General features: G+C 35.7%; 1 long non-coding RNA gene across 1 annotated transcript in view; it reads left to right on the top strand.

The window, feature by feature from the left end:
- The window catches only part of LOC143441181 (uncharacterized), a 33,730-nt gene extending 8,113 nt beyond the window's left edge, over window positions 1-25,617 (top strand). Inside the window, exons 2-3 of the long non-coding RNA XR_013108409.1 lie at window positions 22,528-22,604; window positions 25,506-25,617. This is a non-coding gene — a long non-coding RNA (uncharacterized LOC143441181). The remainder of the gene's footprint in view (window positions 1-22,527; window positions 22,605-25,505) is intronic.
- The last annotated feature ends 551 nt before the right edge of the window (window positions 25,618-26,168 follow it).

Raw genomic sequence — 26,168 nt, 5'->3', positions numbered from 1 at the left:
TCTGAAGGGTGTCTTTAGGCACATACCATGGTAAGCAGTGCATGTGAATGCCGGGGTATTTTTTTGGAGTTGGTTCTTTATTTCCAGCATGATTCCAAGGGTTGCTCTTAGGTCAACCCTTATAGCAAGCACATGGAACCTACTCATCTAAAAGGCTCAGTAACCTCGATCATTCTGTATTGTTCTTGGTTATGCAGATGTGATCTTCCTCTTACTCAACTTTCCATTTTAGTTTTCCATATTTTTCATCTCCTTGTTCATTTGCTTTAATTTACCACCCTCATTCATGTATGAAACACACAGGTATTTCTGTTTTTGAGAGGGAATTTACCCTTAACTGAAATTTTCTGAAGACTGTACATGACTGCAAAGACACGTGTTTGACGACTTGAGATTTGCCCCCCCCCCCCCAACACACACACCATTACTGAAAGCTCTGCAAGCTCTCTAGGTGCTTAACCAATAGGAATGTTCTTAATATTTCAGATCACAATTGTTAGATTAGGAGTGAGAATGTGTTGAAATGCTAACACAATTAAAAATAGAATTTATAATGTTATTTTTACACTTAAAACTTGTGTAGCATTTAATTCCTGGGCGTTTTAAAACTTTTCTCATTATTATTTTCTAGTTTGTACATTTCTAATTAAAATTTTATGAATGCATTCAAGGTTCAATGTCAACTCAATAGAAAGTTCCAAATTCATCCTTGTCATAAAAATTGCCTCATTAGAATTAGACCATTTGCCTAGATCACAGTGCATGAACAATTGATGTTTTGAAAATACAGTGCTTACTCCAGCCACCCTGAAAGCACAGAACATTAAATGTCCAAAATTTTAAAGACGGTGCATTGGCCTCACCACATTCGTTAGTAGGATGTGTTTTAAGTTACAAGCAACTATGACAACAATAGCAGCAACAAATGATATAGTATTAGCACCAAAATGCATGTACATGTTAATCTACCAAACAGTTATATTAAATAAATGTTTCTTACTTCAGATATAGTAAGAGGTAGCTAAAGCAGTCTTTTTCTGTGATTCTCCTATTCTGCCTTAGATTAAAGCCCATCAAGAATAAATGAAATGCATTTGGTGATTCCACATTTTTCTTGACATAAAATTTCAAAGATAACGAATCAAACTATTAAAGTGTTTTCAAGATAACTCAATAGAAAACTTCTGATGGTTCAGTTACTGGATGACCTCGATGAAGGTAACTTTCCTACAAAAATTGAAGTTTCCTGCATTTCATTCTGGAGCTGAATCTAATTTCAATACAAATGTACTCAGAACCCATGGCAACCTGAACTGGATGCAGCTTGGGGAAGAAAGAACACAGTTGTCAACATGACCTCAGCAATGAACACCGTCTCTGATAAGTGCAGCCCAGTGAAAACCTTACTGAGGTTTAAAAACTAAAATAAAAGAAATAAAATATCTCCCTCAATAGTCCTTAAAGTGAAGGGCCTGTCAATGCGTGAAAACAAATACTGGCAATACAAGAAATATTTATTTGTTCTTTCTTTCAAAAACTGTTGCACAGGTGTCTTAGCCTCAGCCTGGGTTCACATAGAACAAACCCCTAGGCAAACACTTACATGCAAATGGTTTCTCCTATTTCTTTTCCACAGTCAATGAAGGGAGACTGTTACCAGAGAACTGGCATAAAAGAGAGACGTTATACTAGGAAATGAAAAGCAACACTAGGAAGGTTCAACTGGTGTTTGTTATTTCAAAAAATTAACAGCATTTTAAATTATATTTAGAGTTGTGTACTGAGGAGCAAAAAGAGAGTACATTTATCTAGTGGTTTCTATCACCAATTGGTCAAGGATGCTTTTCCATTTACTATTTTTCAGACAATTCTGGGAAACTGGGGTGTCAATACTGCAGGGTTCCTGGTGTCACCTAAAGTTTCACTAACTAGAAAACCATGCTGTCAGTACTTCAGGGTTTCAATTGTCACCTAAAGTTGTGCTAACAAAATTGCCATGGCTGAAAGAAGAGAAACAGAACCCAGCCCATGTTAAATGCACCCAGCTGCCTCTGCAGAAGTCTGCTAGAAACCTACATGAAGATTGTTACAGAAATAGAGGCTGGGAATATCAGGAATGCTGGAGAAGTTTTGCTGTGGTAAAGGAATGTGCAGTCCGCTAGTGTGTGCCAGTCACTGATGGCAGATTTTTAATCTCAAATCAAATGGGCTTTGCTAATTAGATGCCCTTTGGAAATTGAATGTCAGCCTGATGGTAGGTCATGGAAAATGAAAATCCTCCCCGAGTCTCAATCTTTTCCTCTAGCTCAAGCAGTTGGATTTTTAAAATGATATCTCAAAATATGTGTTATCACACCAATGTGGGGTGTCAATCTTCTATGTCTTTCTTGTTCTTCATTTTAATTCCTTTTTTTTTAAGTTAAGAAGTATCACAGTAAGTATTTTCTCACTAGAGAAAAAACTCTGAAAAAAATCCTGGTAGCAATACAAAAATAATTATAATTCTATGAGTAAGTAATGAATATCTCATGGATTTCTCATTCATATGTCTTTACCATTGAAGCCCTGCATGTTACTTTAACTGTAGTTAGAGCTCAGAAGTATGGAGGAAATTGGCTTGAATGATGCTAGAGATATACACATAGAGATATCCAGGTCAGCAGCCCTCAACTTAAGCTATTGTTTTTGTTTGTTGGTTAATTGTTTTTTTTTTTTTAAATTTATTATTGTCTTGTTTTTGTTTTGCTTTAATTTCTTCTGTGTAGTTTATAAGGAATCCAGCAAGCTGGACATGGCATCTCACACTTGTAAATCTAACAAGTTGGAGCCTCAGATAGGATCTTTGCCATGAGTTCAAGATGAGCCTAGTCTACAGAATAAGGCCCAGGATAGCTTGAACTACACAACGAGATTCTATCTCGAAATTATTATTTCTTAAAACAAAACAAAACAAAACCAAGAAAGGATGCAAAAGTGACCAAAGTGATCTTAAGCCTCAGAAACAATTTGCGATTTGTGGAGGTGAAAAAAAAAAAAGTAAGAAAGAAATAAACCAAAAACAGATGGGCAGGCATACAGAGGCCCAAGATCAACAGATATTCACAATAAGAGTTGACATAGCAAAGGCAATGAAGTTTGCATTGGACACCTATTCAAAGCACCAAAGAAAATAATTAGTTGAAGAATTTTACCACTAACAAACACACTCTTACATTTGCACAAACTGTTAGAAGAGAGACAAGGTGCTGCAAATTAGGTTGACTAGAGAATAACAATTGGGTTCTACATTCAGGGAATAAGAGCTAATTCCTTCATGGTACACTCTAATGAAAACTTTAGAGCATAGGGGAGCGGGAGGCATAGGGGTGGATGTCAGCATAATATGTTGTATACATGTATAGAATTCTCAAAGAATAGACATTTTAGTTGCCCCTCAGCAAACTTAGGTCCAGAATTGGATTATATAGCAAGACCTAGGAAGATCCATAAGCTAAAGCAACCATATATGTTCTAAAAACAAATGTTATTCTTCACACTGGTTATTCATAAAGACTGGGAAGAAGAGGAACTCTTAAAAGCTGAATGCAATCAGCATGCACACACACACACACACACACATACACATGCATACACACGTGTGTGAAGACACACACACGCGTGTACATGTACTCATACACACTTGAACGCATGCACACACCCAATAAACTTCAGTGATCTTGGTATATCAGGACAGTGTGAGATATTGTTTAGTAACTCATAGTTCTTGCCCCACAATAAACATAATGAGCAGAATGAGAGATCTTCATGAAGACATACTCAGTTTTGGAAAATCACTGTTCTTTATGTTCCCTGTGATCATATGTACTAGCCAAATTAATAATAAAATCCTTATTCTCTGAACTAACAACAGACACAAAGGTAAAATCTAGATGTTAGAGTGGGAAACACTTCTAAGATCTTAAATATGTTCTTACAGGAGAAAATGCATATAACTTGGAAATCAGGCAAGGAAGAGCATATATGTACATATATATGTATATATGTACTCTCTAAATTAGTTGTTTCAATTTGGATAAAGACCCTTTAAGAGTCTGTGTTTCACGGATTTGCTTTGCAGTGCAGTGATTGGGAGAAACTGGTGGAGTTGGGAACTTTGGGACAGGGGGAGCTCTTTTGATATTGCAATGTCTTTTCAAAAAAGCCTTAGTGATCCCAGCTTCTTCCTCCCTCTGCTCCATTTTCATAGCCTGAGCAGCTAGTTCTACCCCTCACTCCTGACACACACCATTGTTCCGTGTTCTCAGATCTGTCGTGGACTTAAAACTCAAACACTGTTAGCTAAAAGAATGTTTTCTATTTGTAACTTAACTATCTCAGGTATTTCATTATGACACCAGGAAGGTGACCTGGATCATGTCTTTGCGGGAACAATCTAATTTACCAATTTTCCTTTCTGGCCAATGTGGAAATTGACGGTGCTATTGAGGAATTTGAATTTTCCCTTGATATAGAGCATAATTATTCTCTGTCCCGGGTACATTGCAATGTTTGGTCTCTCCTCTAAAAGTTTGGATAATCTAAAACTGTATTTAAGTTAGCTTTAGAATTTCTGAGTAAACTGGAGCTCTCTAATAACATCACCTGCATTAAAATATTTCCGTGTAAGCATCCTTCATATTAGCAAATTTGATGGTCTGTGGATCTATCTTTTGTTGTCAAGAATTTGAGCTCAGTTTTTATGAACTACAGTAAATTATACATACAACATATTTCATATCGTTATAGCCAAAGAGTAAACCTGTCACCATGCAATCGAAAATAGGTCTTTGATTGATATAGTACTTTGCAAGTAGAGCCTGTGAAGTGGCTGACTCTCTTGGGATTTAAAAATTTTCACATCTCAGCAGTGATTATTCACATGTCCATGCACCGTTTTATATGACATTATTATTTTGCTGTTTGATTTAATTCAGCTGACCTATATTAAGTATCCCCTGTGCATCTGGCACTAAATTTTCCTGTGGATCAGAGACTGATCACCTCCTTGTGGAACCCACAGTGTAGTGAAGGAATCAAAAAGGTACAGATGCCTTCATTATAAGTTACAATGAAAGCAAATGAAAAATTTCAGGAAATTTCAGTATGATGTAAATCAAGTTTACCTTATGATGAAGAAGAGAACCTTCTGTTGCAGAAATCTTAAAAAAAAAAAAAAAGAAAAAGAAAAAAAAAAGAAAAAAAGAAAAAAGTCCTGAACTGGGTATGGTGTATTGTGTAGGAGTTTCGAGTTTCTCAGATGAACAGACAAGTAGCAATGCAAAAAAGGTTCATATTTTTTTCTAAGATAAAATAGTAAAGGCATAAATATAGTGAGAAGTTAACGCCTGCTGTGTTGGAGGAATGGCAAATATATTCACAGTATGAATTCTTAAAAATGAGGATGAAGAGAAGGAACAAATCTAGCAATGAGGGGCAGGAAAGTCCATGCCAAAGAGTTGGGAATGTTTTACATGAGCTACCAGGAGATATCTATCATAATGCCTCAAAGTCAAGCATGCCAAAATGAAACTAAAATTAGATATTTTCATTCTACAGTCTACAAACCTTGGTATATCCTCATTTTTTTTTAATATTTTGGAGTCAATATCTCTGGTTTTAACTCTTAGCAAGAGCCGAGTTTCAAGGAGCAAGAGTAAACTTTTGTATATTAGGCATTCCTGTCCACCAAGCCCATCTTTGGTTTGGGGGAGAATAATTGACCCTTTTCCTGTTGCATTAGAGAGAGCTAAACCTTGACATTAAACATTCTAACTACAGGTATAAGCAAAAGTAAATGGAGAATATTTCAGTATTTGATTTGACTCAAAGTCTAGTTCTTGGAGGAAGAGAGCTACTACCATAGGCAGATTTCTCCTGAAGGACAAACAGAGACATAAGTTAAAGACACAAAGTCAGTGAATGAGTCTGCTGGATGCCCGATGATGGTGCTGTCTCCTGAATGCTGTGTCCACACTGAGTGCATCCAGATTACAAGCTGAATGACCCCATTTCCTGGCAGGAGGATCTTGAAAATCCACGGTTTCTGATGGATAGCTCCAGTTTCTGTACTCTGAGAAAACTCCCTTCCCTTTTTGAGCTTAGAATTCACCCTGGGTTTTGGTTTTTGCTGCCCTGAAGGATCAGAATACAACAAAACAAAAGAAAACATCAGTGGAACCTAAATGAGGGGAAATAAACATAAAGGGAGGTTCTAAGAGCCACTTGTTGGAAGATGCACACGGCTGCATGCTATTGTGCATACACCAATAACTCATGCTCAGTATAGTCCCAGAAATCAATATGTGCCATCAATCAAAATGTGCAAGTTCTATAAGCATATCAGTGATGTCAAGTGATTTTTAGTGCAGTTTTAACATTGGCAGCCAGCAGTAATGTCAGGATTTAAAGGTGAAAATGGGGCAAATGAATATTTGAATTAGCAATGACATGGTATCTTTACTCTTCAGTGGAGTATATACATGTGCTAGAATCTTGCAGGAGTTACTTATAGGACCTACCATTTGGTGTCTACGTCACGTACCCACAGACTGAGATCCATGCGGTTGGTGAGCGATTTGGAGGAGGGAAGAGTAGCACTAATTTAGTCTCTGTCCCTCCATCTTCTTTCTGGACCAACCACCCAAACAGACTAACTCAAATCAGGATTAGCACTGAAGATTTCATGTTTCCCTTCTTGTGGGACATGCCAAAGTTAGACTTGGAAGCATCTAAATCAGAGGAAGGGAAAGGGGTTGGAATTTTGCTTGTCCCAAAGCATTAAATATAATATTTGTTCCAATCAGCTTTATATAATATATGGATATTTCAGTTTTTCTTTTCTATGAAGACATACATGTATCATTGATGATTTAAGTTGTCAAGGTAGAGGACTAAAAGAAATGGGCTTCTGACACCCCTCCCCGTAAACAAATAAAATAATAAAAAGAGAAGAATGCATGTTAAAATATATCTGATGAGACTGTCATAACTAAGATGCTCAGAGAGAGAAAAAGAGGAAGGAGAACCCTACTGGCATTGGTTACCATGGTACCTAGCAAGTTGTTTTGAAGAAAATACCAGCATCTCTCGTCATTGAGGTTACAAAGCACCCCTTCTGAGGAGTCCTGGAGAAGATGAAACAGCTTCACTTACCTCCCTTAAGAAGTAGATTCTTAGGAACCACTGAAGCAGAGGAATTGACACTTACCCCCAACACTGAAACCTTCTGATCCTAGAACCAAGCCTGCTCTAACAGTGTCTACATCTAGACACAGGCTCTGCAGCTAAGCTCAGCATTCTTACATCTCAGTAACTGAAGCCGTTACCGTGGTGACCTAGTATGCAATCTGCCCAGAAGCCAAACTCTTATTTTGAATGCCTATGCCTGTAACAACTCTGTCACCATAAAAAACTGTTCCCAGCCTTAAGCTGCTGCTATTCTGTACAGGAATGAGCTTTAAAATCCTGCCCCAAGGTTGCGTCATCCTTTCCAACAACCTAGACACTAAAGCCAAAATTATTTAGCCCATACTATGGAAACCATGTCAGTGACTCTGCCCTGCCCTGGGGCTACTTTCATTCTGTATGCCCACCTATCAATTCTTGTCATCTGAACTTCACAGACTGCAACCAATATGGCAAAGTGTATGCCATCTCCCTATATACCAGGTCTATCTTTGCCTCAGGTCTCAGAAACCCCACAGCAGATCTCAGAAAAGAGTGCACAGTTCTTGTTAAGATTTATGGCTATCCCACAAAGACAGAGAATTATAAGTCAAATATTCCTGATGAGAAAATATACAAAATTCCCAGAAAAACATTTAGGCACCAAATTCACGAGCATATTGAAGGTATTTTCCCTAGGAAACAGGAATGAGTCACGACATGCAAGTTTAAAAATGTCATACATTACATTAATAGAATAAAAGACAAACCATGTAATTTCAATATAAACAGAGAAAAATAATTTGAGAGATCTCAATATTCTTTCATGATTAAACACTGAACAAATGAACTATGGAAAGCGCAACCTCCAAACAACTGGCACTGTGCAAGATAAATCCATAGTTTATATCATATGACACCGTGAAAAGCTAAAGGCATTTCCTGCTGAGACTGAATCTAAAGCCAGGGGGAGCTGTGAGGGGGCCAAGGGGAGGGAATGTGGCCTCATACTCGGGGATAGAGTACACATATGCTGCAAGCTGCAAATCAGAAATTTCAACAATATTAATATAGTGTGAATGGCTTACAGAGATAATTCTTGGTTTCCTACATGACATGTCAGACAAACTCTACTTACATAGGGCCAGGGTGAGTTTAACTGTATTCACACTCCGTCATAGCAACTATAAAAACTGCACCTCATTAGATCACATTGCAGTTCCACTTTTAAGAACAACTCTTCTTTGAGGGACATAATTCCCTGGTTTTTGAAGTTACTTCAGGTTATATAGTCACTCACACAGATTTAGAGCAAAGAGCCATAAATCAGAGAGAGCATGCAGCATTTGTCTTTCTGGATCTGGATTACCTCACTCAGTGTAATATTTTTCAGTTCCATCCATTTACCTGCAAATATCATGATTTCATTTTCTTTAGCATAGAATTCAATTGTGTGTATGCACCACATTTTCTCTATTCATTTTTCAGTTGAAGGACATTCAGGTTGCTTTCATTTTCTAGCTATTATAAATAGCATGACAATGAACATGACTGAGCAAGTACCTCTGGAGTAGAATGTCAAGTTGGTTAGGTATATTCCAAAGAGTAGGTAGTTGAGTCATATATAAATGACCAATGTTTTCACTTTTGAGAATTCCTGATACTGATTCTTCTCTGTGGACCTACCAGTAAATAATCGAAGCAATAGTAAGTGTGGGTTTTCCCTTCCTCTCACCTCATCGGCATTTGTGGTAGGTCTATTGTTTGAGTCTAGCAAATATGACTGGGACCCAAAAAGATATTGAAGTTGTTTTGAATTTTATTTACCTGTTTGGTAAGGATGTTGAACATTTTGTAAGGTATTTCTAAGCCATTTTTATTACAACTTTTCAAAATATTATGTTTATATTTATAGCCCATGTTATTAATTGAATCATTTGTTTTCTTTATTTTGGGAGTCTTTATGTGTTATGGATATTAATCCTAGTTTGACTACATAACTGGAAAAGATTTTCTTTCAGTCTGTGGGTTTAAGTTTCACTCAACTGTTTCTTTTATGTACAGAAGCCTTTCGGCTTTATCCGTTATTGTTAATTTGGCCTAAATTCCAAGTGCACGAAAACATTTCTAGGAATACCTTTCCTACATTTTCCCTATATATGAAAACAATTACAGAGAACACTGAAAAGCCTTTTCCTTAGAAAAGTTATATGATAACCAAAATGCAGAAAAAAAATGACTATAAGGTGGCTACTCCTAACTGGTAGATTTATAATATACCTGATATAGTGGCAGGACCAGGTCTTCTGGTATAGGATCGTGTCTTCTAGATGTGACAAGGAAGCCTTAGCCTTGGAATCTCAATTGCATGGCTGCCTGTATAATGACAGCATCAGAGGCATGCCAGTGTATATGGGGGAAATCTCACAAGCTCCTACACCTAGATGAATGGCTGGTGACAGAGAGAGTATCAGTTTTCTATAAGGATAAGCTCCTTGATAGTTTATTCTATCCCAAATGGTCGCCTAAACACATGTACATATGAGCAACACAAAACAAAGTCACCAGGATACTCACACATCCATAAACACACACACACACACACACACACACACACACACACACACACACATCTCTATCTATCTATCTATCTATCTATCTATCTATCTATCTATCTCTATTTCTCTGTATCTGTGTGTGTATGAGAGAGAGAGAGAAAAACAATACTAACTGAAGAAATGATCATGAATTGGAGAACATTGAAAAGCCTTACTTTTAGAAAAGTTATATGGTAGCCATCACATCTATGAAAGAAGTTTTCATCATAAATAGTCATGAAATAGACGACTAAATCAATGGTGAGAATGAATACTATGTATAAAAATCAAGGACAAGTGTTGGAAGGATTTAAAGAAAAGGAATCCTTCCACATTGTTGGTAGGAACACAATTTAGTACAAGTATGAAATGCATTATTAAGGATCCTCAGAGTTAATAATAGAACTATGATATTACAGTCCCAGTGGAAATATATCAAAAGAATGTTAATTGAATAGCGAAAGAGACTTTCAACTTCCTTATTTGTTAAAGAATTACTACAAAAGCCAAGCAAATGATGATCTTTTTTTATCAACAGATGTATTGATATAGAATGATCCAATAGACATGCACAATGGAATAATATGGAACTTTGAAAAAGAAGAAAATCCTTTCATTACAATAGTATGCATCAAACCTGAGAAAGATATGCTATCTGTATGAGTAGGCTAAATATGTTTGAATGGAGTAAACTATGTTAGATAGATGAGCTCAGAACACAGGAAGGTTGTGAAACTGCTGTGAGGAGGCATTATTTCAATTGGATACAAAGTAAAAGCTCAAGATAGATGCTGCTTATCACAGTGAGCATAGCTAATGTTTCATATTTAAATATTGTGAAATAATCCCATCATATTGTGAGATAATATAAAAATTGACTTAGGCATGTATGCATGTGTGTGTGTATTTGTATATGTTTGTATGTATGTCATAGATTATCCCATAAACACTTCCTTAACCTTGACATGAATGCTAAGCTTGCCAGACCCCTTTCTTACATTCACTGAGTGTGGTTTTTGCTTGTCAGTTAAAGATAAATAAAGACAAGGTAAAGAACTTGTCTTTTATATAAATAAATAGCATTCAAATTGAGATGCAAATGCATCTACTTCCTTGATAATAACATTAATCTTCATTTGCATATATAAAAAAGTATATTGAACGTTCTGAGTTCACAAAGATAATAAACAGAGTCATGGTAATGTTATTGAAAGATGGGATGAGTGGGCTAAGTTTTTTAAACGCTAAGTTCACTTATCCCCCCTTGCCAGAATCTATTGAGTGCAATGACTTTAGCTTACAACAGTCACCACTTTATCACGCACAACTTCTGTTTGATATGTACATGGCTAACCTCCTTTCCTGTGTCCTTGCTAAATTACATCCTTGATGAGTGTAAGTACAATTATTTTAAAGAATGGATAAAACAGTGAATATATATATACTACTGATTAGACTAAAAATTTATTGAAGATACTGATTTATTTACTTGACAAGAGCACAAAAGAATCATCTAAAATTACTTATTTCATTGTTTAATATGGACAAATTGAACCCATGCACAGCTGGAAGCTTTATTCCCACTGACTAGCATTCATGGGTCATGAAGGTACTTGGCATAGTAACAGAACAGAAAGTAATCAATCTCATCCAGTTACAAACTGCAACCTACCATAGCCATCTGCTATAAGATATTCTGATGTAATAGTGGCGCAAGGCAGTGACATAGTTCATTACAGTTGGATTTAAGGCTCATTCCATGAGATCGAACTCATACGTGACATTGGTAAAGTGACTAAGAAAACTGGAGACTAGATAGGTCATGAGAACTAGGGGAAAAACCTACTTCTATCGTTTTACTAGAGGAACATAGCTGTAAAAAAAAAATCTCTTAATGACATATAGCTATACTCATAAATAACAGTAGCGATCAGTACCCATCAGAGAAACTTCTTGTAGTAGGTGACAAGTAATGTGCATAGAGAATCACACTGGACAGTGTGCAGAGAATGTGAGACTTCGTTGCATTTATTCCTAGAGGGATTTGTTTATCTAGCCCTCCCTTCAAGGTTTAGGATCTATGTGAAAACAAAAGTGGAAGGAACAAAAGACAGTGGATAACTTAACAACAGAGTACATCGGAAGTGATACATGAACTCCCAAGGACTGTGGCAGCACTTATAATATGTATATAAGTTTAAGCCAGTCAAAAATAATCCTAGCAGAAAGAAGGGAAGTGGATACTAAGTGCCACTCTTAGCCAAGATGATATACTTGCAATTGATAAATACTAGAAAAAAAGAAATCCATTTTCTCTATTGCAGTGTTGCTGGATATATCATACACATTCAAGAGTAGGCCCCATGCTCAAGAACTTGTAGTAGAATGGGTAGGGAGGTGTGAGTTTCTGGGAGAAGTTGAAGGAGGAGAAAGACTATGACCAAAATATACTACATGAAAAATTAAGAAGAAAAACATTTAACATCTGAGTAAAAAGAAACTAATAGAATCTACTAAAAATGGTAACTCAGAGACCATAAGGGATTAGAATATTGAGTCAATATAACTCTTTTATAAGTCATCATAAGAATGTGATTTTGGACAGAAGACTGTATGTGAAGGTGACAGATGCATCTATGGTTCTATTTAGAGCATTAGTAGACTCAACAAATTCTCTCTACTCAGTTTTTGCTAATAGTCCTTTACTAAGAAGAGAATACCTTTATTATCAGCTGGCTGAGGAGAGTAAAGACATGTGAATTGGAACTAAAGTAACTCAGAACTCAGAAATGTGGAGCTGAGCCCCGCCAAATTCGGCAATATTCAGAGGATGCAAGATGCTAGTTTCAGAGACAGATGGCCATCACTGCCTGCACTGATATGATGGGGTTATTTGTCATATAGAATTAAATACCTTCTCTCAAACCATAAATATTCACTTAAATATTGTACTTTTTCCTTCTTTTTAAGAATTCTATCACAACAAAATTCATGAATACACTAAATACATTTTAGCATCTTCAGATAACTCTTTTCATTCTAGAAAAATTGATTTACAGTACAGGACTCTCTTTTAAGACATGCGCTTTTGATACACTACTACGCAAATTTGCTCATACTTATGTTCAGTAACCATGAACTGAAAGTAAATATTTGAAGAAACCTTAACAACTCCTCTGAGAACCTTAAACAATCATGGTTCAGAAGAAAGGTCAGCATAGCTAAAGACCCTTCATTGGTCATGATATTGTGAGACTTTCTTTTCAATGTGACATGCTTTCCAAAACAGGTTTGTTTAAATATATATATATAAAAAAAAGCATCATGATTTTTCAGAACAGCCAGAGATCCACTATCATTATAGTTGAAGCACTAGTAGTGCCCGACCTTGCTGTTAGACTTCTGGAGAGCCAGATTACCCAGCAAGGAAGATTTTAGATGCTTTCCTTCATAGGAATGAAATAATTACACAGGTAATTTTTATAAGATGGAAGCTTCAAATTCTCACTCAAATTCTATCTCTAGAGCCTTTACATAATAGTTTGACACCAATATGCCTTTTGTAGAATACCATTTTCAGCAAACATACTGGGAGCCATACCAAAGCACCTTAATTAGGAGTGTGAATCTGTCTGCTTTTGTAGTGAAATGATTAAGTGGGTGGGTTTCAAAGACCAGGCAAATTCAGCTTGCATTTTGGTGTTAAAGTTTTCTACATCTATCTTTAGATGAATCATTTCATTTCTGTAACCTCAGTTTCCTTGCCTATCAACTGACTTTATAATACTCTCTGCTTTGCCATCATGCTGTAGGAATAATTTCAGTTAATTGATGTGTGGAAGTGAAGACATTGAAAGTATTGGTATCTGATGCATTTTATTATTTCAGAACCAAAAAGCTGTCCCCTCAAGAGTCATTTCATTGTTAGCAGACAATTTGGGGTGGGGTGGGGGAACATAGAATATTCCTTCATTATCTGACACAAGACTAGATGAGACACAAGGCTCTCAACTCATATGTAATCCATTACATGATAACATTCTTCCCTTTGTCAGTCTACCACAATAGTGGCCACTCAGGAAGAGAGGACTGCCATGGTCTGCATGAGAACCTGCAGAGTGTCAACCTGGGTGCAATGCACATACATAAAATGACTCATTAATTCTCACAGCAGATCTCAAACCTAACAAATGGCTGGACTGGGATCACTTCACAGTTCAGCTTTCAAAGCCTGCTGTTATTTCAAAATCCTCCCTTTCCATAAGGTTTTGTTGACTTCATCCTTTTATTTTCTTCCTGCCTTCTGCTTTCCTATTATACTCATGGGAGAGTAGCATCGGACTGACAATTGAAGAACATTCTGCACAATAATTGGTGGAACTTCTCAGAGGAAAAGAGGTGAAAGAAAAAAATTACTTAACTATTCTTGTAGGAATAGTAGATAGAACTCACAGGACAATAAATCTTACCTACTGAAAAGGTAATGCATCAAATATAACTGCTAAAAATACAACATCATAACTCACTGGCTTTGAGTAAACAGAACAATGGACCAGAAAAGAAGAGTCTGAGTACTTTCACTTCCTCAACCCAAAAGCCAGGTCAGACCAAAGGACTCATGATCTTCAAACAAGTAGAAGATCCACCTGAGATGCAGAGACAATTTGCAATGGCTTTGGCATATGAATTCTGCTCCTGTGGACTTAATTATAATCAGATATACAACAAGCAACTGAGATAAGCTAAAGCTGAAAAACAGTAAGGATGTAACTGTCTGGATAGTCTTTCATAGCACCTGGGAGTTCAAATATAGAACCTTGAGTGTGAACCTTGGAATACATTAAGTCTGAGTCTCTATTTTAAGAAATCGACAGGTGATTCATTTGCATCACAATTGCAGGGCTGCTGATCTAGCAATTCATTTTGCTAAGCTTGGGCAAACACTCCCTGAGTGGATGCAGGATTGAAGCAATAAGATTGTAAGCTGCATCGGCAAGATTGCAAGATAAAATGAACTCACTTTGTGCACATAAACTCAGAGAGATGCATTGATAACTTGTGAGATCACCCCTGACCAGATGAGGCCAATGAGACTACATCAGAACTGTGGGACTAGGTCTTGCTTCACTTGTCTCATTGATTCTAGTGAATCAATGGAGGAAGTTCAGGTCATGAAGGTGGCTATGCTCATCTCTCCATTGACTTGAAAGCTTACTAAGGAGTTTCAGTTTTTATATAAAATGAGAATTTTTTTGTGGCTTAGTGTCACATACACATGTACATCCTATGGTGCATCTGTGGCAGTCAGGACAGACAACTTCTGGGAACCGGTTTATACTTTCTGCCATCTAATCAAAAGATGCATCATAGTTAAGTAAAAATTTGCAGGAAGTTAAAGAGAAGTAAGAAAATATAGATAAAGCTATAAATAAATCTAATAACGGAAAATCAAAATGGAAATACTCATGAAAATAAGATCATGTTCTTTGAAAATATTGATAAAATTGAAAAGTGTCTACAAAGGTTAAAAATGAACCAAAAAGAGAAGAAAAAACAAAAATTAATGAGAGAGTATGTAAATTAATAGTATAAATGATTGAGATAATATCAACAATAGTGTTATACATATTAAAAATAACAAATTATTACTATAAACAGGTTTTATGTGTCAAATTGGATAATCTAGACTATGCAAGAAAGACAAAATCTATGACACGACGTATAAGAAAAAAGATAATCTTAACAACTCTACATATATATTTTTTAATATATTACTAACTTCTATTTTTCTAAAACACAAACCAGGCTCTGAAAATTTTACTGGTGATTTCTACTAAATATTTTAGCAAGAATTGATGTAATCCACTGAAAACATACAGAGAGATACATCTTATTCTACTTCTAAGATCAATATATATTAACATAAACACCCAGAATAAAAAGGTATTACAAGAAAAGAAAATTACAAACAAATATATCTTATGATCATGATTGCAAACATTCCAAAACAATGGTAACAAATGAGTTATAAAGCATGACTTATCTCAAGGCTGCTCCAAGTAAAACAATTTATAATCATGTCAATGGATGCACTAAAAAGAATATGAAAAAATCTGATCACCATCTATCATAAAATAAGTTAAGCAGGAAGAGTAATGTGCTCCTCGTACACACTGGCAAAGTAACTAGGTAAGCTCCCAGTTAGCAGTGAGAAGGTAGTTGTATTCTTATACTAGTATTAGAACCTACACGAATGAAGACCTAGATAATGCAATACAACAAAGAAAAGAATTAAACCATACAATTAAGGAAATAAGGAAGCTATCACTGTTCATAAATGCCATTATTAAGAATCAACGTGGAAAACTTCTTGAAATTTTATGGGATGATAGCACAGTTGTAATATTTAAGATTAATATATAAAAGTCTACAGCTTTCTCACGCACAATCAACAAATTAGTTGAATTACAAGATGACTAACCCTTTACATTATTTTATCCCCAAAATGATATCTAGCTATGAATTAAAGATACATATATGAGATTTACATATGAGAAACTGTTAAACTTGTTTGTTTATTGATTGCTTAATTGGGACAGGGTCTGACTCTAGTCCAGGCTGGGCAGGGATTCACTATGTGGCTATGCCACAATTTTCCTTATTGCCCCATGTGCTGATTTGGTGGGTATGAGGCCCTTTACCCAGTGAGAAAATACACTTGAAAGAAACCAGAAAAGAACTAAATAAATTAAGATACATGCCATTGTAAGACCCCCCCCCCCATGAAGGGAGGACCTCCCTCAAGCCTCAGGAATTAGCGGCTACCCAATAACTCACAAGACACCATTCTTGATGCAACAGCAAGAGGTATATTTCGGGATCAGTCGACTGATGGTCAATTCATAACCCATGTAGGGGCAGAGGAATTGATAAGATAGTCTGGTCAGGGGCGGTCTTATATAGGGGAACCCACAAATGGGGGAGGGGGGTGAAGAGGTAACCAAGGAAACATAACATAAAAACAGTGGAAAGTCAGCTAGTTCCTGGAACCACCCAGATGACTTGTATCTTTCTTTGTGGTCAGGAATGTGTCTTCCTGCTTTGGGCCTTCCCCACCTGAAGGTGGGTTCTCTTCCCTGAGGTCTGAGGAATGTTAATTAGCCCTTCTCTTCCTCTCTTGAATGTTAATCCAGCAAGTGTCCTCTAACTTAGGGATAATGTACCCCTCCCTGAATATAGAATATTCTGCCAGCCTTGTGGTAGGGTCCCCCCAGCATTCTCCCCTTCCCCACTATGAAAAACCTATCCTTCATTTTGTATCTGTAGAAAATTGTGCAAGAGAGTGGATTGGCTTTTTTTTTTTTTTTTCATCTCTTAGCATTAGATTTCCAATACCATTACTATAGAATGAATAATTCTAATGAGGGAGTAAGAAGTTCCCATTGGAACTTATTCTACTTTGTATTGTATTGTATTTTTATTTTTATTGTATTGTATCATATACACATAATATATGTAGTATATATTATTATATATATATATATTATAATTTTTCCCAAATAAATCATTATTCTATTGCTTCTAGTTTTAAGCTCCTGAGAAACCACTGCGTGACATAGCTTAGAAACATAGAGATCTAAAGAACCAGAAGAAAGCACACATTTTCCTCTGCAGATTATCAGCAAACCGTTGTGCTGTCCTTTTCAAATTTCTGATATATAATGTCTCTGGAAATGCATTTCTGGAACCTAGGCCTTATTGTTAAATTTTAATTGGAGAACTGCCTTGCTTTATTGGAGCCTGTTCCACATGAGAGTGGTTAATTATCAACATGGCTATGGTGACAGGCAATTCCCTAGAGTATTCTTGATGTTTTCTAAATCACATACATGAATGGCTTGTTCTTTGTGTGGCAAAAGGAATCAATCAGGGAGAACAATGTGTGTGGATAATTTAGAATTATATATGAGGAATAGGGTTCCACACACAACCACAATTCAAGGTCTTCGTGTCAATAGCCTAGTCTCATCAATCATGACTCCTGATTTCACTTAGTCTATTTATCTCTTGTGCGAAAGTGCTGAAAGCCAAGATTAATGATGGCAATGGGTACTGTAGCTTTTGAAGTGATGCTGACAAGATACCCTTGGAGAAATATCTTAGTGTTACCCAAGTTGTATAATAGGTTGTAATCAAAGCAGAATCATATCAGTTATTCAAGTTTCTAATTTAGATGTACATTTTTAAGTTATATAAATTATCAGATGATATCACCTTATTGTCCTATGATTTATATCTTTCATTAATTTATATCCAATCTGTTTGTTGTTATGTATTCCTAACACCTCTGTATTAATGATAACAAATTCAATTGACTTCTCCAGGCCCTTTTAACCATCTTTCATTGCAAATTTTTTCATCTTATTTCAAGTAAAAATTTCAGTTGACATTGAAAATTGAGATTGTACATAACAAATACTAATTGTAATTAATATACTAAGGTTGCTAATTGGCTCTTCTGATTTTGCCAGGAAAAATTCATTAACACAATCATCATGTGGATATTACAATGGAAAATATAAGAAAGATAAGACTTCTGTTTCTACACCAGTACCTACTCCATAGGGATGATGGTGATAGTGTTTTACAAAGTGCATCAAAGCCTGTGAAATAAAGGTTTGCCTTCTCACAATATATAGTACAAGAAAAGCCCCAGTAAATGACTTATTCTATTTTTCTGCTGTAGGTGATGTTTCCTCCTGAAGATGCAGTTCCTTAAAACTCTAACCTTAACTGATTCCTCAGAAACTGTGTTTAGGTTTAGGTTACTTTCTTTGTTGCTTCTTCTAGCTACATATAAACAATTGTGAGTGATTGTGTGTGTGTGTGTGTGTGTGTGTGTGTGTGTGTGTGTGTATGAATGTGAGTGTGTGTGTGGTGTGTATGTGTGCTTGTTTATGTTGATGTAGGTGCAATAACATGATTGGCCAGCATTCTCCATTCTTAATTTTATGGCCTCCCCTCTGCACAGAGAGTGTTACAACCATGTGCTATGATCTCAAGTAAAAGAAGTTGGCTTCTATTTACTCTTTGTCAAAGTTTAAGCAAAATAATTTAATATTACTGTATACCCATTAAAATATTGGCTTTATTTTGTTTTTTAAAAGTCTGTCTTATCTAAGAAAATGTTGAATCTTGCTCTTTTCTGGCTCACAAAATACAGTGACCTTTGGTTATTCTTATTTTAGCTTATTTTCAAACATAGAGATAAATAAAATTATAAGGAATGGTTCTCTTACAATCCGGGAGCATCTCTGATACTTGCTGCTCTTGGACTAGTTCATCACTTTCTATCAAAGGTTAAGACATAATTGTTTGAGCATTGAATAAATGGATAAGAAACACAAGTAAGAGAGAAAGAAACAAGATTGAAATGCCTACATCCGATGTTATTTCTAAAGGTTAGGAGAGAATGCATATTTTCCTTCTAAATGTCAATTTAATCTGAATGGCAGTGAACCTCGAATAACATTTACATCCAATGTAGAAATTTTGAAAACGAAGCAATTGTCTGGCTAACTGCCTGCTTTGTTTTGGGGTGAACTTCCTGTTTGCTTTTCAGTTGATAGATGACTGAAGTATCATTCCTATTTGGAAGCATAAACATAATCATTAGAGGGAAGCTTTATTTTTTGGCCAGTAATCAATCCAGGATTGCTGATGCCCAACGGGCAAGATAATGAGCAAGTTTTGCAGTTCATCTGACTGGATGCCTCATTATGATTAGAAAAGACCATGTGCTGAGTGTTATTCTGGACGTTACAACTTGTAGTTCTGTCTGTTGTCTTAAAAAAATAGAAAGCTTTGCCAACACAAAGATTGTAGACAAGCTAAGCACAGCACAGAGTCCTGTACAGGCCATGCATAGAAAAGAAAATTTTGGTTAAGAATATAAGTGGTTACAGGATAGCAATGGCCTGGGAATACAAGGAATGAGTTGAGTTCTTTGTTTGAATACTTGACCCTGACCACATTATCAACTGTAGGGATTTTTTTTTTTTTTTTTTTTTTTGGATTTTATAAGTAGAGCCTGTATTTTACCTTACAAAGAATAGATTAATAATTTTATATTAAATTTTATATTAAAGTCTTAATTATGGATTTAACATTTGATATTTGCATAGAAATCATAGTAGGCCATTTTCTGATATCATTACTATGTATAAGAATGATATAAATTTTGTGATACATCATAGAAATTAATATATCATAACATTTGTGTTATTAGTCATGTTCTCTCATATCATTTGTTTGTACCTAGTATGTATTGATTCTGTTATGGATGCCTTCAAAATATGTCTTTTCAAAATATGTCTTAGTTCCATGTTTGAGGATGTATACTCACTAAATTGTTAATATCTCTTTTTCTTTCCCATTATTTCATATTTTCAAATAAAGATGATTATCTTAAATGCAAGCTATTAAAAATCTACAACTATGTCCTTTACAAGTACATTTACTTCAAATATTTTCATTCCTCTACAAATGTTATTTGTAGTTGGCAAATAACATTTTCTAGTATTATATTTGTTTCTATAAGTTAAGTTTTGAAAATTATTATTTTAATCAATTTGGAAGTTATCAGTGTATATTTTATAGTTAATTTACTATACTTTTATCTAGTTATTAATATTATTAATTTATAATAATATAATTAACCCAAATTTCAATGTCCTTTTTAAATTTCTCCCAAATTACTTTGCATTTTATTCATTTTATGAAAAACAGAAAATTCCTTGATGTTTATAATTCTGGAATAAATTTTAATTTATGTGGCAATTTTTATTATTTCTGTATCCCTGACCAGATCTTAGAACAAACATTGTTAGCGAACCTTTAGCCAGACACCGTGTTTCACATAATTAAAAGAAAATTTTAAAAAGCCTAATCATTAAGTACAAATGTTCAAGAAAAGATGATTTTCTAATGACTTACCTTCTTTTCATTATTCATGGAAAGTTACTTTAGGGAGGAGAATACTGAAGAGATGATTTCCAAAGTCTTACATAAACAAATACATCCCTTATACATAAAGAAAGGCAATGATCCCTGAACACTGCTCTTCTAGGACCCCCAAGTACTATTTATTTAAAGATCTAAAAATCTCTCATTTTAAATTATGTACTAGTTACCTAACTTCATTTGTATTTATTAATACACATAATATGACAAATTTAATTTCAACAGATGTAAATGTTGCTTTTATTTCATCAGAAGAAGGGATGGAATGAAAGCCATACCCAAACTGTACAAACACCCATGCTGTACAAATATTTGTATTGGGCAGAGCCCAGAGCATTTCTTTCTCTGCACTAAATCCCTAGCCCTAGGTCTGGAAGCTTCTAGGCTCCATACAAACTAATTATCTGCAAGGCTGGACCTTGAAGGCTTCAGTTTTCAGCCTCTATCTGCTAACCAAGGCCTAGAATGTTTCAGTCTCTAAGAATTACTGCTGAATTAACTCACCCTTTGTAGGTATTTCTGAACTCTGGCTAGCTGGTTCAACTTAGATGTTCTGGCTCACACTCTTCTCCAAATTTACTGAATCAAATTGGCTTCTCTCAGCTTCTGACTGAATTGCTCCGCTTGGAAGGGCTGGCTCTGAACTCTATGAACTGAACCTCTGTGACCTCTACTGCTCTGCTCTGAACTTAACTGAGGACAACTGCATCAAACTGAACTGAACTCTTCTCTCACTCACTGATCTTTAAGTAGCTTCTCTTTCCTGTTTTTGTGAGATTTGGGCATATCCTATCTCTGACTCATTCTGTCAAACCTTTTTCTGATTCTTCACTATGTCTGCACCTCAATGAGATGTCTTTATTTGGGATTGGGAGTGTGTACTAAAGGTATTTTTGTATTCCAGGCAGTGGGGTTACTGGTGTGCATCCCAGCCTTGAGGGATCAAAGGTGTTTGGTCTGTTTGCATTCCATCTGGATAATATCTTTGGATCTGATCCCTTGCCTGAGCAGCCATGTTGCTATATTAAAATTCCTCAGCAAAAAGAAAAACAATGGTCTTAAGAGGTGGCTTTGTGGATTAACATTCTGCTATATAAGCCTAATGGCTTGAGTTCCATCCCTGGAATCAACATAGTAAAAGGAAAGATTTGACCCAAGAATGTTGTCCTGTTACCTCCATATGTGGCATGCACGTGCCCTCCACTACACATATGCACATATCAACATATCATTCTCTCTCTCTCTCTCTCTCTCTCTCTCTCTCTCTCTCTCTATATATATATATATATATATATATATATATATCTTAAAATATTTGACAGAGAAATCAAACAAAAGTTATAGAAACATGCAAAAAGCAATTGTAGTGATGGCTGACCAAATCTCTAACTACTCTTTTTTTTTTCTGACCCAAATAATGTCTTTTCTTCCATTAAAAATGTTTAATTATTGGTGCTGACACAGGCCATGTGTCCTAGTTAGTCATTGACACAATCTTTCCTTAGGTCACTGAGTTCTGAGGCAAGCTCATTTTTGTTCTGATGTGTCTGTATAGTGTATCATTACGGATAATAAAATTTCTGTCTCATCTCAGTGTTTATCACTTCATGGTGGACTATGTTTTACACGGTTTGTAGAAAGTCTTTATATACAACTATAGTAGTTCATAAGGAACACTAATTAATTTCTATGTATTGAGTAACAGTGACTCCTGCTAGCTTCATGTGGATGACTGAAATATCTGCCATCATTGAAGAAAATCAGTACACAGAGACAAGAACAGTAAGTAATTGAAAGAGTTTCTAATTTATTGTTTAGTATATGATTATATAAACAGTGATATAAACTTTGTAACACTCTGAGTGAGTAAATTTAGAATTTCATTAGAAATGGATTAGTGATATAAAGAAGAGGGTAATCTTGACAGAGATGCAACAAAGAAAACAAAGCTAAAATATATGGGGGACTTGAGAATGTTGAAGGTTGAACATTGAAAAGATGACAGGATTCAGTAAATACGTCTTTATGTTAGAATGGAAATAAAGAAGAAGAGGCTGGGCTCTGAGCTGAGGTTGTAAGTTGTACCTATATGGCATGGATAAGTATGTAAATGTGAGCTATTGAATCATCAAATCTACGAAAGAACATGAAGAGATGCTTATAGAGAATAAATAAAGTGATAAGCCACAGAATGTTCTGGCCATGCAATCTAAGGGCTATAGATGCCACTAAATACTAGGTAATACTAGAGAATATTCAAAACACTAATCTGCTAAAATTAATACAGTGTGACTTGTGAGAAAGGTGAAAAGAAGCTCAGTAGATCCCTGGGAGGGATGGCATGGGACAAGTGAAGGAAGAGAGAATCCGAGATAGGTCTGTAGTAGAATGATAACATGTGAAAGCACACAGGGATATCTAAGGGAAAACATATGCCAGGAAATCAGAAATAAGGTGTGGAACTGGCAAGAATCAGGAGTATGTTACAGAGGCGTATGTGACGGGATTTTAGGTCTGGAGAGAAGAAAATGGGGTTCTTTGGGGAAAACAAAGAGAAAGACTCAGAATGATGAATTAAAAAGCCAATGTTTAGATGTCAGATTCTGCTTTTAACAAACTCTGTACTCTTGACTTGGTATATTTCATCGACACTTATAAAGAGTTGCCTTGGTGACACTGAGAAGTACTTTAAAAATGCATTGAAATAACACGCAAAGGTGCTTATAGCATTTGCTGTGTTTCTGATTATGATGTATGTCCAAGGCTGTTTCTATATTACAGTGGTCACTGCGACACTTCAATGATAGATTCAAGAGTACCAAAATGACTGCAGCTGCAGGTCATTTATATAAAAGTAATACATTCATTTACATGTATTTTTATGATGCCAGAAGCCTGTGTTGCTGAGGAGATTGCAAAAATATGGTAATTGTTTACAGAATTGCATCAAGTGAAAAGAGGAAATAGTGTTGTAAATATGGCCTATTTATTACTCTAAAACCTCTGTGAAGAGCAAAGCTACAGAGAGGTGTTCTAAAATCTTTGCAATTGTTTCTCAAAGAAGAGGATGCTGTGGGCAGCTTATTTTAAAATAATTACCACTATATTTAGTACAGTAGTATTATTACAATAATACATGTTTCATTAAAAAATTCTTCAATTTGTGAAGTAAAGTCGCTTGTAATACGTAAAACTATCTCAAAACATATAGAGCATTATCTGTGGAAGGAAAAAAATTGAAAATAATTTTTCTGGTCCAATCGTCTCAGATATAGAAGTATGGCTCACTCACCAATGGGCCCAATAAAGGACTATTCTTACAGTCAGATTTCAGGATAGAGTTGATGACAACAGTGAGGAAGATGTGATTTTCAGGTCACCAAAGAGGGAAGAGATCATTCCTCTTGGAGTTTTTAAGGAAGTCCTCAGCACTAACATTCCACTTTAATGATGTATGTGTATGACTTTCCTGCCAGTGCTTTGCTCTAACCTTCATGAGTTCAGGATCCTCTCCAGTCTCTCTACTCTCTGCATACAGTCAAGCAAATGAAATTTAGCAACTCATAACTTTTTTTGTTTACAATTATGGGTGAGAAAGAAAGAAAGAAAGAAAGAAAGAAAGAAAGAAAGAAAGAAAGAAAGAAAGAGAGAGAGAAAGAAAGGAGACAGCAGCTCTCTGCAAGAGGCAGTTTCAATTTTTCCTGTAGGGGACACATGAGGAAAACACCACACTTAATTTAGTTGGCTGATTCTGATTTCTCTTCCATGTATTTTTTCTTGAGGGCAAAAATAGTTTTCTTTTAAATTTTTTGATGGATTCATTCTGGTGTTCTATTTAAGTTTTGTTTTGTTTTGTTTTAATTTAGTGCAAGGTACAGTAAATATTGCCCTATGCACATTTTAAGAATATTAAGTGATGAGATTTGAAAACAACTATCATTTTGTAGCTTGGCAAAACTAGACTGACATTTAGTAAATGTATTAGGCAATGGCCAGAGAATTGATGTTAAACCCACATGAAGGGTGTTCCTGTAGTTGCATGATGTTTGTTACCATGGGCTTGGTGTTAGAGGAGGTTGGCAGAAGAAAATTTATGTAGATAAAGGTTATGACTGTTTCCATAGTTACAGATCTGTAAAGAAATAGAAACCATAAAAATTATATCTATAATTATTTTGTAATTCATTATTATATCTGTAACTCCAAAGAGATTGATATTTAGTGAAGTAAAATTTTCCTGGTAGAATTATAGTTCTAACACTACTGTTTTTAGAACATTGATGTGTAAAAAGCAAAAAGACACCTGGGCTTTACAATGTCTGTGTGGTACCCATGAGGGACTTGAGTTTACTGTAGCACAAAAAAGTCCATACTTTTACTACAGCAACTCTCAGTTTACGTGGAAAAAAAAGACTAGCAGAACACAAAGTCTCAGGTTTTGTACTGTAAACATTTATAGGTGACTTTAGATAGGACAGAGTGAACAGCATAATTTCCTTTCTTCAACATAGAAGCAAGAAATTCCCACATGGCAGTTAACTGACATGTTGATTAAAATCTGTTCTGGTAACCTACAAAGACTTGTGTTGACAAAATCAGTTCTTGTGATCAAGAATTATTTCAGGTTTTCTGCATTTTTCTCTGAATTCTATAGTAAAGTTTAGTCATTCATTTCTTTTATAGCAAGAGATTTTGCTTCTGGTCTATACATCTACCTGCTATCTAGGATTAGCACCCACTCCGCATCCCACAGCTCTGCTTGCCTCCAGAAGGCCTGCTCCAACCTTCAACAGCCAGGTGAGATACCCACACACTAAAGCAGGCCCAGTAGCCTTGAGATTTGCCCTGTTCTTTCTGAGTTTTATCTTCTTTCCAGTCCACACCTCTATTTGCAATTATGGATCTGCATTCCACACCCTAGCCTAAAACTCTGTCTGCCTTTTGAGAGGACTGCCAACTGGGAAAATGAGTCCCAGAGGCATGCTGTTTCCAGGGACTACCAGACCAACCAACACCAGAGAAACCCAGATGGTCAAAGGCAAGCATAAGAATACAGTCAACAAAAGTCAGTGCAATATGGTACCATCAGAACCCAGTTCTCCTACTACAGCAAGCCCTGTATACCAAAAGAACACCTGAAGATTTAAGACTAAGATCTTAAATCTCATCTTTTGAAGATGATAGAGTTCTTTTGTTTTGAGATGAAAAATTCTGTAGATATCTGTTAGATCCATTTGAATCATAACATCTGTTAGTTTCATTATTTCTGTTTAATCTCTGTTTTGATGACCAGTCTATTTGGTGAAAGTTGTTGAGGCCTAAGCTGGCCCACGTTGGGTGGCCGGA

The sequence above is a fragment of the Arvicanthis niloticus genome, chromosome 1 (genome assembly GCF_011762505.2).
Source record: "Arvicanthis niloticus isolate mArvNil1 chromosome 1, mArvNil1.pat.X, whole genome shotgun sequence".
Taxonomy (NCBI): Eukaryota; Metazoa; Chordata; class Mammalia; order Rodentia; family Muridae; genus Arvicanthis; species Arvicanthis niloticus.
Note: the sequence above shows the minus strand (reverse complement) of the source record. Positions and strands in the feature narration are given on the sequence as shown.